Source organism: Octopus sinensis, linkage group LG1 (assembly GCF_006345805.1).
Source record: "Octopus sinensis linkage group LG1, ASM634580v1, whole genome shotgun sequence".
Lineage (NCBI taxonomy): Eukaryota > Metazoa > Mollusca > Cephalopoda > Octopoda > Octopodidae > Octopus > Octopus sinensis.
In genome coordinates, this window is record NC_042997.1 from 204,415,889 (window position 1) to 204,429,874 (window position 13,986).

At 32.4% G+C, this 13,986-nt stretch overlaps 1 protein-coding gene across 25 annotated transcripts in view; it reads right to left on the reverse strand.

Moving 5' to 3' along the window:
- LOC115209260 (tripartite motif-containing protein 45) overlaps nt 1-13,986 on the reverse strand; it is a 273,682-nt gene that overhangs the window by 23,557 nt on the left and 236,139 nt on the right. The gene's annotated exons all lie outside the window — the stretch shown is intronic.

The window sequence follows — 13,986 nt, forward strand, 5'->3', positions numbered from 1 at the left end:
GTATGATTATAAATACATGCATATATTACATGATTTTACATACCTATATTACATGATTTCTGAACATGCTCATACATTTCATAATTTTATGTATACATATATTACATGATTTTATCTACATTCATACATTACATGATTTTCTTCGAGTGCGTGTACTGTAAGAAATTATATTCATGTCTACTGTGCTTAGGAAAATAGACTTGAGATGTAGCAGTGTAGCTGAATTAATAAACATTAAATAGACAATGGAAGAAGTATTAGTATTACGAATAACATTTGAGATCTCAATTTGCATAACTGCTCTACTCTGATAACAACTACCAGAACTATCATTACGAGACAGATTTAAATTTGTATTTGTAGATCAGTTATCATTTAGAGATTAGTGTCATCATAAGACTGTTGTTTAATTAAGCCCTAATAAATGACAAAAGAACAGTAGGTTCATATTTCTTAAAGGACTTGGAATGTAATGACATCTATATATATATATTTATAAATGAGGGTGAAAAATTGATATTAATTTAATAATACCATTAATTTAACACCGAGTGGCTTAGCACAAAAAAAACTATGGAGAAAATACAAATTTATACATAAATTATTAGAGAGTTAACCACTATGTGGATAGCTCTTGTGCTAAAAATAGCTCCGATAGTATAGCCACAGAAAAAGATGTTTCCAATTAGAAATAACATACATCTAACGGAAGGAAAGTGAAATATAACGAATAAATAGATTGACCCTGAACAAATTGTTTCATTACTAATGTAATATGTAATTTTACTTACATACACATCTATAAATCATCAGCAGAGGTTTGTCTTAAATACAATTAATTAGACCGACACGAGCGTCAAAAACACATGCGGTTTAACGAATTGCATTTTTAGTTATGCCTCAATTGGAAACATCTTTTTCTGTGGCTATACTATCGGGGCTATTTTTAGCACTAGAGTTATCCACATAGTGGTTAACTCTCTAATAATTTCTATATATATATATATATATATATATATATATATATATATGTGGAGGCGCAATGGCCTAGTGGTTAGGGCAGCGGACTTGTGGTTTCGATTCCCAGACCGGGTGTTGTGAGTGTTTATTGAGCGAAAACACCTAAAAGCTCCACGAAGCTCCGGCAGGGGTGGGGGGGGGTGATCCCTGCTGTACTCTTTCACCACTCTTTCTCCCACTCTTTCTTCTGTTGGCCTGCTCACTTAGCCAGCGGGGTGGCGTCATTTGAAGGCTAAAACAATGCAAAGCTCATTGTGACCAGCGATGTGTAGCAACACCTGATGGTCTGGTCGGTCACGGTGATCACGGTGATATATATATATATATATTATATATATATATATATATATATAAAACTAAAGGAATATATAAGCATCCTAAAATTATTTGTCCGTTTCTTATATGTTTGATGATGACACAAGTGTCTAGAAATGTTTATTGTATAGAAAAAAGGATCAGTGGACTGACAGACTTGGTAGAGCAGCTAACCAAATACCTTACAATATTTATTTACATCTTTATTTCCCTGAGTTCAAATCCTGCTTATGTCAACTTTGACTTTCATGTTCCAAGGTTGATAAAATCTATATTACCAATACCAGAATGTCTGCTATTATGCAAGGCTGTTGAAATAAGGTTTAAAGTTTGACATAGCTTGTATATTTAATCAGAAAATTTGAAACAACAGTAATGACATCCTGTTTCATGTTTGTTTCACATTGAATAATAATAAACGTTGATATAGCAAATTAATTGTAAACTTTGGAGGTTTCATGTCTCCATTCAATGGGCAAGACATTAATCTACATCTGTTGATAAGGATCCAATATGGAAGTCAGGGATTTTTGGGGGTGTGTATATTAACCCCTTAGTGAAGTTTACTCCGAGGGTGGCAGTAGCTGTCAAAGATCCCAGTTATGAGTCAATGAACAGATGGTCCTGTGGCTGAGGCATGCAGGTCACAGAGAGGAGATCTGGCCCCTAGTCATGTGTCACACAGGCCTACAGGTGTGTGGATATATCCTGATGTTATGTGAATGTGTCCCTATGCCTAGGAGTTAAATAAACCTCAAAGGTAAACTTGGGAGTGCCAGAGACGAGCTGAGGAAAGGGTAAATAAACAGGCTGAAGGCAACGGGGAACCAATTCTGTGTCTTTCCCAAGAAAAATCAAGAATCTTTAGACTTTATGTAACAATATAATTACCAGCACAAAAATGTGTTATGTTGTGTGGAGGAAGGGATAGGAAAGATGGAAGTTCATGATTGCTGATGCTTTTAGGCATGGTGCAGAGAGAGATAGAGGGGGGAGAGGGAGAGAGAGGGAGAGAGGGGAAGAGGGAGAGGGAGGGAGAGAGAGGATTTCTTTACCATTATTTAACGTCAATTTGTCCATGTTTGCGTGGGTCAGATGGAATTTACTGAAGTAGATTTGCTACTACCAGATGCCCTTCCTATCAGCAACCTTCATCTGTTTCCCCTTGGTCAGATAAGTTTTTCCACAAAAGATTAGACAAAATCACTTGTGTGATGGTAATGCTCATTTACAACCATCACATGATGTCAAAGTAAAGGTACACACACACACACACACACGAGATGGGATTCTACTCAGTTTCTGTCAACCAAATCTACTCATAAGGCTTTGGCTGGCTTGGCACTATAGTAGAAGACATGTGTGAAAGTTGCCACGAAGTGGTTCTGAACTAATGATTCGTGGTTGGGAAGGAAACCTCTGAACCACATGACTGCAATTTTTTGCAATGGAACAAAACCACAAATTTCCTTCATCATCATCATTGTAATTGTTTAACGTCCACCTTTAACGATGATGATGATAAGGATGAATGAAATTTGTAGTTAGAGATTGTAATTTGTTTGGTTTAAACTCAGAGCTACACTCTTAGTTTATTGAATCTGGAATCATAAGAGGCAAAGTAAGATTTGATGGGTTTTGAATTCAGAATGTAAAAGGATAGAACTAAATAGCAAAGGGCTTTCTGCCAAGCACTCTACCAATTAAGCCAATCCTAAATAGAAAGCTAGCATCAGTTCCAAACTCTGTTTTAATGCTGATGTAATAGATTGAAGTAAAGAAAATTAGATGTGTAGTCACTGTTTCATGATACAGAGTCAAGCTGAAACCTTTTAAATTATATTTGAAGGTATTTTAAGTCTGTAACTGAATAGCCACAGAAGAGCAAAGAAGCCCCCAATTTAGATCCCAATGCACTTGCCTTGCTTTGTCTATTCCCATCGTCCTTGCCAAGGGTCAGGGACCATGCATGTATCATCTTTCTTCATGGTTGTGCATTTGGTGAGCTCTTCCAGTCCATTCTTTGTGGTCATCCAGCAAATATTTTCTCAGTCTCCCCAGTTCTGGTGGTTCTTCCCTCTCTTCAATGTGAATGCTACGATTCTGGGCCATGATGACATACCAAGCACCGCAGCTCTTTCTTCCCGTTTTCTCAAGTATTGACTGAAATGGTCAGCCCAGCTGATCCTCAGTACTCCTTGGTAGCACATTGTTTCAAACACTGAGTTTCGTAGAGTTGTTTGCTTTCAGGATTCAGCTTTCACATTCCACATAGTGCAACAGGTCAGATCAGTGTCTTCATAAGCTATAATTTGTTGTTCTTATTAAGAGCTTTGTCTTTCCAGGTTATAGTGAATGACTTTAAAGCTGATCTTACTGTCCTGAGTTGTACTCTTAATTCATAACCTCCATCTCTTAATGATAGTTACCTGATATTTGAACTTGGTGACCCGTTCTAACGTTACTCCTTGGAATTGGATATTGCATTGATGATATGACTTTTGTCTTCTTTGCATTGATTTCTAGTTTGTGTTCAGTCAATACACTTTGCAGCTTGTCCAGTAATCACTGTATCACATCTGGCAATGTTTATGATAAGGATTATTTTGTCAGCAAACCATATTTGCTTTTAATTCTTCATTATTGTAGTAATGATTAAAGGAGTCATTTTAAAGTAATTAAAGTTTAGAACATAACTGAGTGATATTTTATGGTACATCTATTCCTATTTAATGAAATAATTCTTTGCAAATTAATGAAATGATATTTAAGTAAAAGATGGATAAAGACTTTTCTAGCATTGTAATTTTACAACTGATTTCTAACACAGGCAGAAGGCTGGCTACACATTTTGGAGAAGGATATAATTGATTGAGTTAGCCCCAGTGCTTGATTAATACTTTTTAAAAAATATATATTATTGTCTCTAAAGAATAAAGGTAGGAAGCCTAATAGCTAGGGTGTTGCACTCATGAATGTAAGATTGTGGTTTTGATTCCTGGACTGGGTGCTGTGTTGTGTTCATTAAGCAAAGCACTTCATTGCTGTTCCAGTCCACTCAGCAATAGCTGGGGAAGTTGATCCTGCAATGGTCCAGCATTCTACTCAGCAGGTGAGTGTAATGATCTCAGCCACTTACACACCATAGAAACCGGGTTAAGTCCTGGGGATCAGAATAGGCCTAAGTCTAAGAAGAATGACAAAACTGACCTTAGTAAGGATTGAGCTCAGAAACATAAAGCACTGTAAGTAAATGCTGCAAAGCAATTAGTCTGATGCTTTAAGAATTCTGCTAATCTAACTACAACTTGATTTACTTTAATATCTAATGATATAAATCCTAGAGAGCCACTGATCTCTCTGACCTAAGTATGGTCAGTTTTGTATCACATACTCAATATCCAGACAATATTATATAAACTGTTGTTTCTGTTTTGATGTTAATGTTTTCATCAGTGTGAAATATTAATTATCTTTGTCAGAGAGAAGAAGCAACTGACTGGAAAGTCCTCTCTTCAATAACTGATACTTGGGCTATGTATTTTTATGGCTTACTCAGAGAAGGAAAGGTAGTGTCTATGAACTTTTCCAGAGTCTCTAAAACTGGAGAAGGCTATCTTTAAATCAGATGCCTTGTTCAACTCTCTGCAACACAGTAATTTCTGCTGAAGAATCTAAGGTGGGTTAAACCAAGTGATTGATTAAGTTTAGCTCTAAGTCAGCTCTGATCAAGTCAGCTCTGATCAAGCTGACTTGTGATGATCTTATCACTTTTTGATTATCATCATCATCATCATCATCATCATTAGTATTGTTATTATTATTATTACATAAATATTGGAGTCACTTGCAAAAAGATTAAAGAGAGATAGAATTAGTCCTAGATTCTTGGAAACCTTTCCTTTCCTAAGACTATTTTGTCAAATGTGTCCTTTCATTTTTTAAAAGATGGTGTGATAATGATACTTGGAAGGGATTTTACTACTATTTTTAAAAAGCGAAGCCACCACATAGTCCCTCTCTTATGAATAAAAGATAATGGTTCAAGTCTTATGAAGTTTAGAATTAAGCAATTTTAGTTATATACTTCTGACAACTTCAAGATATTTGTTGTCTGATTTCCAATAAAGAAATTTTCTCTTAATTAAATAAACTGTCATTTTATTCAGAACCTCCTTGTTAAGTGATGTAAATGTCACAAAATAACATATTTATTTTTCGTAAACTAATTGTCATTGCTTTAGTACCTGTTAGCCCATCTGATGCAGCTTTGACTGGGAAAATATTTTTGTGTGAAGGTGGGGGAGTGGGGATGAGAACGTTTAACTTTGTTAGTCTATCGAAGCTTTGCTGAGACCAATAGTATTTCAGAAATGAGAAGGCATTTTTTGAAACGTGACAGATTGAAAGCGAGTGAGTGAAAATAAGGTTAAAGTAAAGCTGAAGTGAACGGGAAGGTCTTGATAAAGGGTGAGAACGAAAGAAAGAAAGGAAGAAGAGAAAGAGAGAGGGAAAGAGAGGAAGGGAGTGAAGCCATATAATTAAGGAACAAGGAAGATTAATTGTCAAAATTTGGTTATTAATGCATTGGAAGCAGACAATTATTTGACAAGATAATTTATTTCAGAACTAGTGAGTACAGTTGTGCAGCAGATAGGGTCATTTGTTACATGGAGACACATCAAGTTAGCAACACACATAAAAAAAAACAGACACATAATTGACAGTTATTGGTCTATTAAATGAATGCAGCTTTAAGTGTTATGGTCAACTATTTAATATTTAGAAGATAAAAATTAAAATTAACTAATTTCAGTTTAAAATATTTTCTGATTAATTTGAAATATTATTATTATTTTTTTTGCTTAGGAAAAGATTATTTGTTACAAAAAGGGTCAGAAAGAGTAATCCTGTTATGTATTTATTTCTCAATAAAACCATGTCACCAAGTGTAAACTGTTGCTGGTAGAAAATAGGTTTTAATAGATTAGCAAAAAACATGTATGAACATATGTAATTATCTAAAAAGTTAATTATTAAATGTAAAACTGCTAAATACTCTACAAAAATCAGAAGCAAATTACTCGGTGTGTGTGTGTGTGTGTATACATACTTATACATATAAATATACATGCATATACATATATACATACATACATACATAAATACATACATTTCATATACACACACACATATTTATAAATGTATGTATGTATGTATGTATATATATATATATAATATATATATATATATATATATATATATTTACATATGTATATGTATATTTATATGTATATATATGTATCTATTTATATATATATATATATATATGTCTCTCTATATATATGAAAAATTGAAGGAAAGAAAGTGAAAAAGATATTAAAATTATGAGATTATATGAAAATATTTACTATAAAAGAAGAAAATTTATTATTTGACATTTTCAAAAACAGTTTCTTTTTTTGCTCTCTATTATTTGAAAATTGATACTAATTATAGTATGTAATATTAGCATAAATCACATTCTATGTTCAAGTGAGTTTTGCTTCAGTGCAGACACATTGTGTGTGTGTATATGTATATAAATATATGTATGTATGTATGTATGTATGTATATATATATATATATATATATATATATATAAATGTATATATATATACAGGTACCAAATCTCTTATCTAGCAACCTTGGGACCAGAGGTGGTCTGGATTTCTGGATTTTTCCAAATTTCTGGACATAGGTTAAATATATACCGAAAATATAAAATAAACAATATAAAATAAAATACAAAATTGTATAACATATACAAATTTAAACATTTCTAAAGCAGGGTCTGTTTGATTTGGCGTTGTGTGACGCATACACCACAGAAGCCAAAACAAAGCGGTCGCATGGTGAACTACTATAGCCAGCAAAATTCAAAGCTAGCCAGTTTCAAAAATAGCTGGATTTCTGGATTCCAGATAAGAAGTTCGGTACCTGTACATATATACGTACATACATACATATATATATATATATATATACATATATATATTATATATATACATATATATATATATATATATATATATATATATATATATATATATATATATATATATATATATATATATATATATATATGTGGTGTGTGTGTGTGTGTGTGTGTGGTGTGTGTGTGTGTGTGTATTGTTAGTATCTTTTTTTGCTTGTTATTATATTGTAGTCCTCCCATTATATAATCTAGATACATATTCTCAAAACATCTCTTAGCTCTAAAGAAATCTTTCAGAGCAAGACAATAGCAGTTTCTATACTCAAACTCTTATAGAAAATTACCTGGACCAGCCTAATTCCAGATACCTTTAGGTGTTCTGTCTAACAACAATTATACATAACTTGATGAATAAGATAAAAGCTTATCTGATAGAGCTTCAGTAATTATATTAACTTTGATAAACTATTTCTCCTTCAGTTCTAGATTTTTGTGGATTACTGGAAGCCTGAGTCTTGCGGTCTATGGTAAAAAGCTAGATGAATAATGATGTTCTCAGTTTAAGACAAAGAAATAAAGAATCAGCAAACTTCCCACTTTATGGCAAATAACTAGACTAGTTTAAGATTCCCAGTTTATGAACAAAAATAACTTGAAACAAAAATGTGTTTGTAAAAAGAGTTACTAGTATTGGGGGAGGAAAAGCAAATGTTGGAATGTCTTTAAATCCATTCTTTAAATGAAATAAGCAACTGGATGTAAGAGGAGGCAGTGGATATCTTGAGAATAGAAGATAATTAGCAGGAAGCTGATTAAAAGCTGTTGGACATGCTTCATTGATAATTAGTTCAAAAATGAAATTATCTGAGTTGTTCCACAGGCAGTTGTTCAATGTGGATAGTGACAGGCATTTGAAGAGGGCACAGGGAACTTCTCAGCATTGGGAATGTGTAGAAAGTTCTTAGAATCACGTGTCATCAATGTGACGATTGTGGGGCTGCAAGTTAATGACAGTGGGAGAGGTAGAGCAAAGATGTTAGTGTAGAAATAATATTTGCAGCTAGCTTTAGGGTATTAGAAGAGCCAGCATCATCTCAAGATATAGAAAAATTGGTAATGGAAGATGTTGAGGGTTACAAATGTCTCAGAGTTTACTTGACATGTAGTTGGGGCACAAGCAGAAGTTGATGTTAAAATTGGCTTCAATTAGAAGGGGACATTTGACAAATATTTCCCATGAGTGTTGTGAGAAAGTCAATTAGATAAGTTAAGCAATGGGCAGCATCAGTATATGGTCTATGAGACTTTCTCATCATAGCAGTTAAGAAGAATAAAAAAAAAAATTTAACTAAGACCCTAACATGTTATTATATTTAATCTATGAAAATTGTACCTTGGCACACATACAATCCTATAGGGTTAGAATTTATTGAGATATATATGTGTATATATATATATAAATATAATATGGAACAATTATTTGGTAGCCATGATAAAACTCTGAGTTTTGGATGTCGGGGCGGAAACCCATGCTGGCATCTCTTCAGTTATCGGGCTATATATATATATATAATCATCATTTAACATCCATTTATATATACTTATATCATCCACTTCTTCATCATTTAATGCTCATATCTATCTATCCATCTATGTATCTATGTATCTATCTTTCTATCCATCTATCTATCTATCTATCTATCCTTTTATTTGTCATTGGATTTCAACCATCCTGAGGTGTTGCCCTGAAAGGTTTAATCGAACAAATCACTCCCAATACTAATTCTTTTAAAATGTTGCCTGGTACTTATTCTATTGGTCTCTTTTACAAAAGTACTAAGTTATGGGGATATGAATGAACCAACACTAGTTGCCAGGTGACATGGGAACAAACATATAACCATGCACATACACACAACCACACATTTACAATGGGCTTCTTTCAGTTTGTTTCAACCAAATCCACTCACAAGACATTGGTCAGACTGAGACTATATTAGAAGACACTTGCCCAATGTGCCATAGAGTGGAACTGAACAAAAACCATGTAGTTGGAAAGCAAATATCTTATCATACAACCATATATATATATATATATATATGGAGATATGATAAACCTATTATAATGGGTAACACTACATGTACTTTTCATAATGGGTAATACTACATGTACTTTTCATATTTTTTATATTGTGATGTAATTCTTTGGACTAACAATGTTTGCGGCTGAAGAGAGCTTTAAACCATCTTTTATATCAATAATACATGATGTAATAACGGATTGTTTATAAAGCTTGAAACATGTGTACCGCGATAAATTTTGTGTTTTTTTTTTAATTTTATTTGATATATTCCCTCTCACCTCAGCCACTATCTGGCATATAAAGGTGCCCACACTTATCAAGTATTCACCCTAAATTTACAGTACCTACTTGATATATATATTATATATATATATATATATATATATATATATATATAATATATATATATATGTAAATATATGTAAATGTATGTATGTATGCATTTGTGTGTTGGTCTTTCTTAGTCCTGGCAACTGACCAGAAAATGTTTCACTGAGGAAGTGTTGTTTTCACCAGTGTTACATATTTTATATGGAAACATTTCACGAATCAATGTTTTTCTATTATATACTTATATACATATATATATATATATATATATATATATAATACAAAATAGGAAATGGAGAATACATTCTATTTGTATGGCACGTGGCACATAAGAAAACCATCCGAACGTGGCCGTAGCCAGTACCGCATCGACTGGCCTCCGTGCTGTGGGCACGTAACAAGCACCATCCGATTGTGGCCGTTTTGCCAGCCAAATCTGGCACCTGTGTCGGTGCACATAAAAAACACCATCCGAGCGTGGCCGTCTGCCAGCCTCGTCTGGCACCTGTGTCGGTGGCACATAAAAAACACCATCCGAGCGTGGCCGTCTGCCAGCCTCGTCTGGCACCTGTGTCGGTGGCACATAAAAAACACCATCCGAGCGTGGCCGTTGTCAGCCTCGTCTGGCACTGTGTCGGTGGCACATAAAATCACCCATACACTCTCGGAGTGGTTGGCGTTAGGAAGGGCATCCAGCTGTAGAAACACTGCCAGATATTGACTGGACTGGTGCAGCTTTCGGGCTCCCCAGACCCCAGTTGAACCGTCCAACCCATGCTAGCATGGAAAGTGGACGTTAAATGATGATGATGATGATGATGATGATGATGAATTTGTGGTAAAATATTTTACCTTTCCCCATATAATACAGTAAATGAATTAATTGCATCGCAATTCTTAACATGTATGTATTAACTTTGTTGGGTACTTCACTAGCAGTATATTGGATATATGTTATCCCATGGAGGGTTGCATTTACAACCCCTATCTCAATTTGTATATATATATGTATATATCTTGGTCAGCTAAATCAAGTAGATGATGATAATGCTGATGATGAGGATGATTAGAATGGTGATAGTGGAGGTTGTGGTAAAATGATGGTCATGACAAAGCAGAATGAACCTAAAGTGCTCATAAGGTTGATGATTAAGAATGAATTCCTTGTGGTGCTATGCAATTTAAGCTAAAACTCAGGCTGAAGCTGGCCTGTCATGTTTAACACCATCAAGATATCTGTTTGGCAAACTGATAGAAATACATTTCACCCATCAACAATGTCAATATTTACTATAAACATTGCCCTAGCACTAGACTATCGAGATATCTGTTAATCCCTCGACCGCTTTATCACTTCAGATGTATTATTATTATTATTTTATATACTTAACATTAATTCGACCCATGCCTGTTCATAGTATTAATACATAGATACATACATACATACATACTTGCATGTGTATGTGAGTACGTGTGAGTGTGTGTGTGTGAGTGCGTATGTATCTCTCTATATATCTGTCTGTCTTTTGGTTTATGTCTATCATTGTTTGAATTGCATAATAGTGGTTTTTTTCTCTAATTTATATATGTATATATATGTATATATATATATATATATATATATATATACACATGCATATATACATATATAGATATATGTCTCTCTCTTTCTCTCTCTCTCTCTCTCTCTCTCTATATATATATATATATATATATATATGACTGTCTTTCTTCCAGTGGTACAGGCATATGTTTTCAGTGATATTGGTTTTTTGCTAATTTTAACCACTAAACTACACAAGGAAATACAACCCAATAAAAACCCAATTAGAGTACTGGTCTTTGAGTATGCACTCATGATTTTCGTCAGAAGTCAAATATACTGATCTTCTCCATTCCACTTGACAAATTTCTTTGGTCAATATTGAACTAATCCTCCCAACTTCACAAGCTATGTCTGACTTCACCTGAATAGCATGCCATGAAATTGAATCACTTAAAATCTGTATTAAGATTTAAATTATCTCTAAATATTCTGGATTAATTTTGTCTATATTTAGATATTAGTCTTCTGTTATAATTCAGCTCATATTTGGTACCAGCTTATGGCTGGTACTTTATTTTATTGACCTTGGATGAAGGTAAAAGTTAATTTTGGAAGGATTTTTGACTCAGGATTTAATGGTCATTGAGGTGTGAAGATCAATTGATATAATAAAGCAGAAAGGTATCACAGAGTAGGAATTCTTTCCAGAATTAAATTCAAAGAAAACCAGTTGAAAAAATGAGAAAACTTGTCCAATAGTAAGTCTAAAATATCTACCTTCTTAAAATCTCTAATATAAATACACGTTGCACACACACACACACACGGATATAATAAAAGAATATGAAGAATGGAGATACTGTTAAAACTATGCTATGCATATTTCCACCATGTTATTTATTTGCTCATTAAATTACATGATTACATAAACAGATCATTTCATCAGGTATTTTGACAAGTAAGACCGATTTACATGATTTGCGTAACATCTCCACTCTATTCATATGCTTTTGTTATATTGTACACTGTGTTAAATGTTTGTTGCTACATATACAGGAGTTACAGAGTAGATATTATTATTGCATTTCTTATTCTATTGACTTGTGAATATAACCAATATTCCTCCAAGTACACGCTGGAGTGTTACTGAATAAATTGCCAGGAGTGTTCAGATCCCCACTATTATATACATATATATATTATATATATATATATATATATATATATATTTATAGGGATAAAAATCATGTTAATGATTTTTATCAGGTAGTCCACAGGCTATAAAAATTTATAGGTAATTTATACATTAAATTAATCACAATATACATATGTATATAATTATACTAAGGGAACAAGGGCAAAAACAGCCTATCTCCAAATCTGGAGTTTTTGGTAGCTTTTTGAAGGTCTTAGCACTTCAGCCATGTATATATTTGTCATCATAATATATATATATATATATATATATATATATAATATATATATATATATATATAAACATTAATAATAGTAAAGAATATGGAGATTTTGTACATCCACAAAATTCATCTTATAGTTATGTACTAATTGTTATGCTTAGCTGTCAACTGGAACTCAACCGAGAGCTAACATGTTATCCACCTGGGTAACACATCCGTCAATAAAAACTCACTTTTATACACACACACACACACACATTCATACATACATACATACATATCTATATATATTTAAATATATATATGTATGTGTGTGTGTGCATATGTATATATATATATATACATATATGTATATGTTATGTTATGCTTTTGTTATATTATATTATATCAAATTATGCATCCACATACATACAATGTTATTAACTGCTTCCTCAGAGTGTTATATGAAGTTTAATTAATTAATATTCACGACTAAATGTAAGGAATGAGACCTGAAAACAATGTTTGGAACACATTTGAAATAGTAAAGCTACAGAAGAATAGATGAAATGGAAAAGTATAGAATCAACAGTGACTGGAATGGAAATAATCATTTGGGATTAGATGAGTGCTGAAAGAGGAAAGCATGAAATCTGAAAGAAGGAAAAATGGCTCAGAAAGAATTCAATTTAGTCTCAAAAGAAATTCTGAAATCTTAGGTGAGAAAAAATATAAGAAATACAATAGATAACAAAGAAAAACGAAAGCCTTTGAAGATCTTATTACAAGTAAAACATTGAGGAATGTAATGAGATAAGTTTGTTAGAAGAGAAAAAATCTTTTGAAATGTGTAAAAATAGGATTTTGGATTAAAATAGATTAGGATTACATTTTGTTGTATTTTGGTTACAATGAATTATTAAGATGCTGTAAATGATATCTTGTTATAATTATGTCATTAGAAATGACATAATTTCTGTTTGCAGACATTTGGTGATGTGTCTAGACAAGAAATCAACATTATATATATATATATATATATATATATATAATATATATATATATATATATATATATATATATATATATATTTATATGTATATATGTATATATTTATATGTATATATATATATTTATATGTATATATATATATTTATATGTATATATATATATTATATGTATATATATATATATATATATATTATATATAATATATATATATGTGTGTGTATATATATATATATAGTTAATCGAAACATGAACAAGAGAGAAAACACAACAATGTGAGGACATGGAACAAGTATAGTGTTATTGGA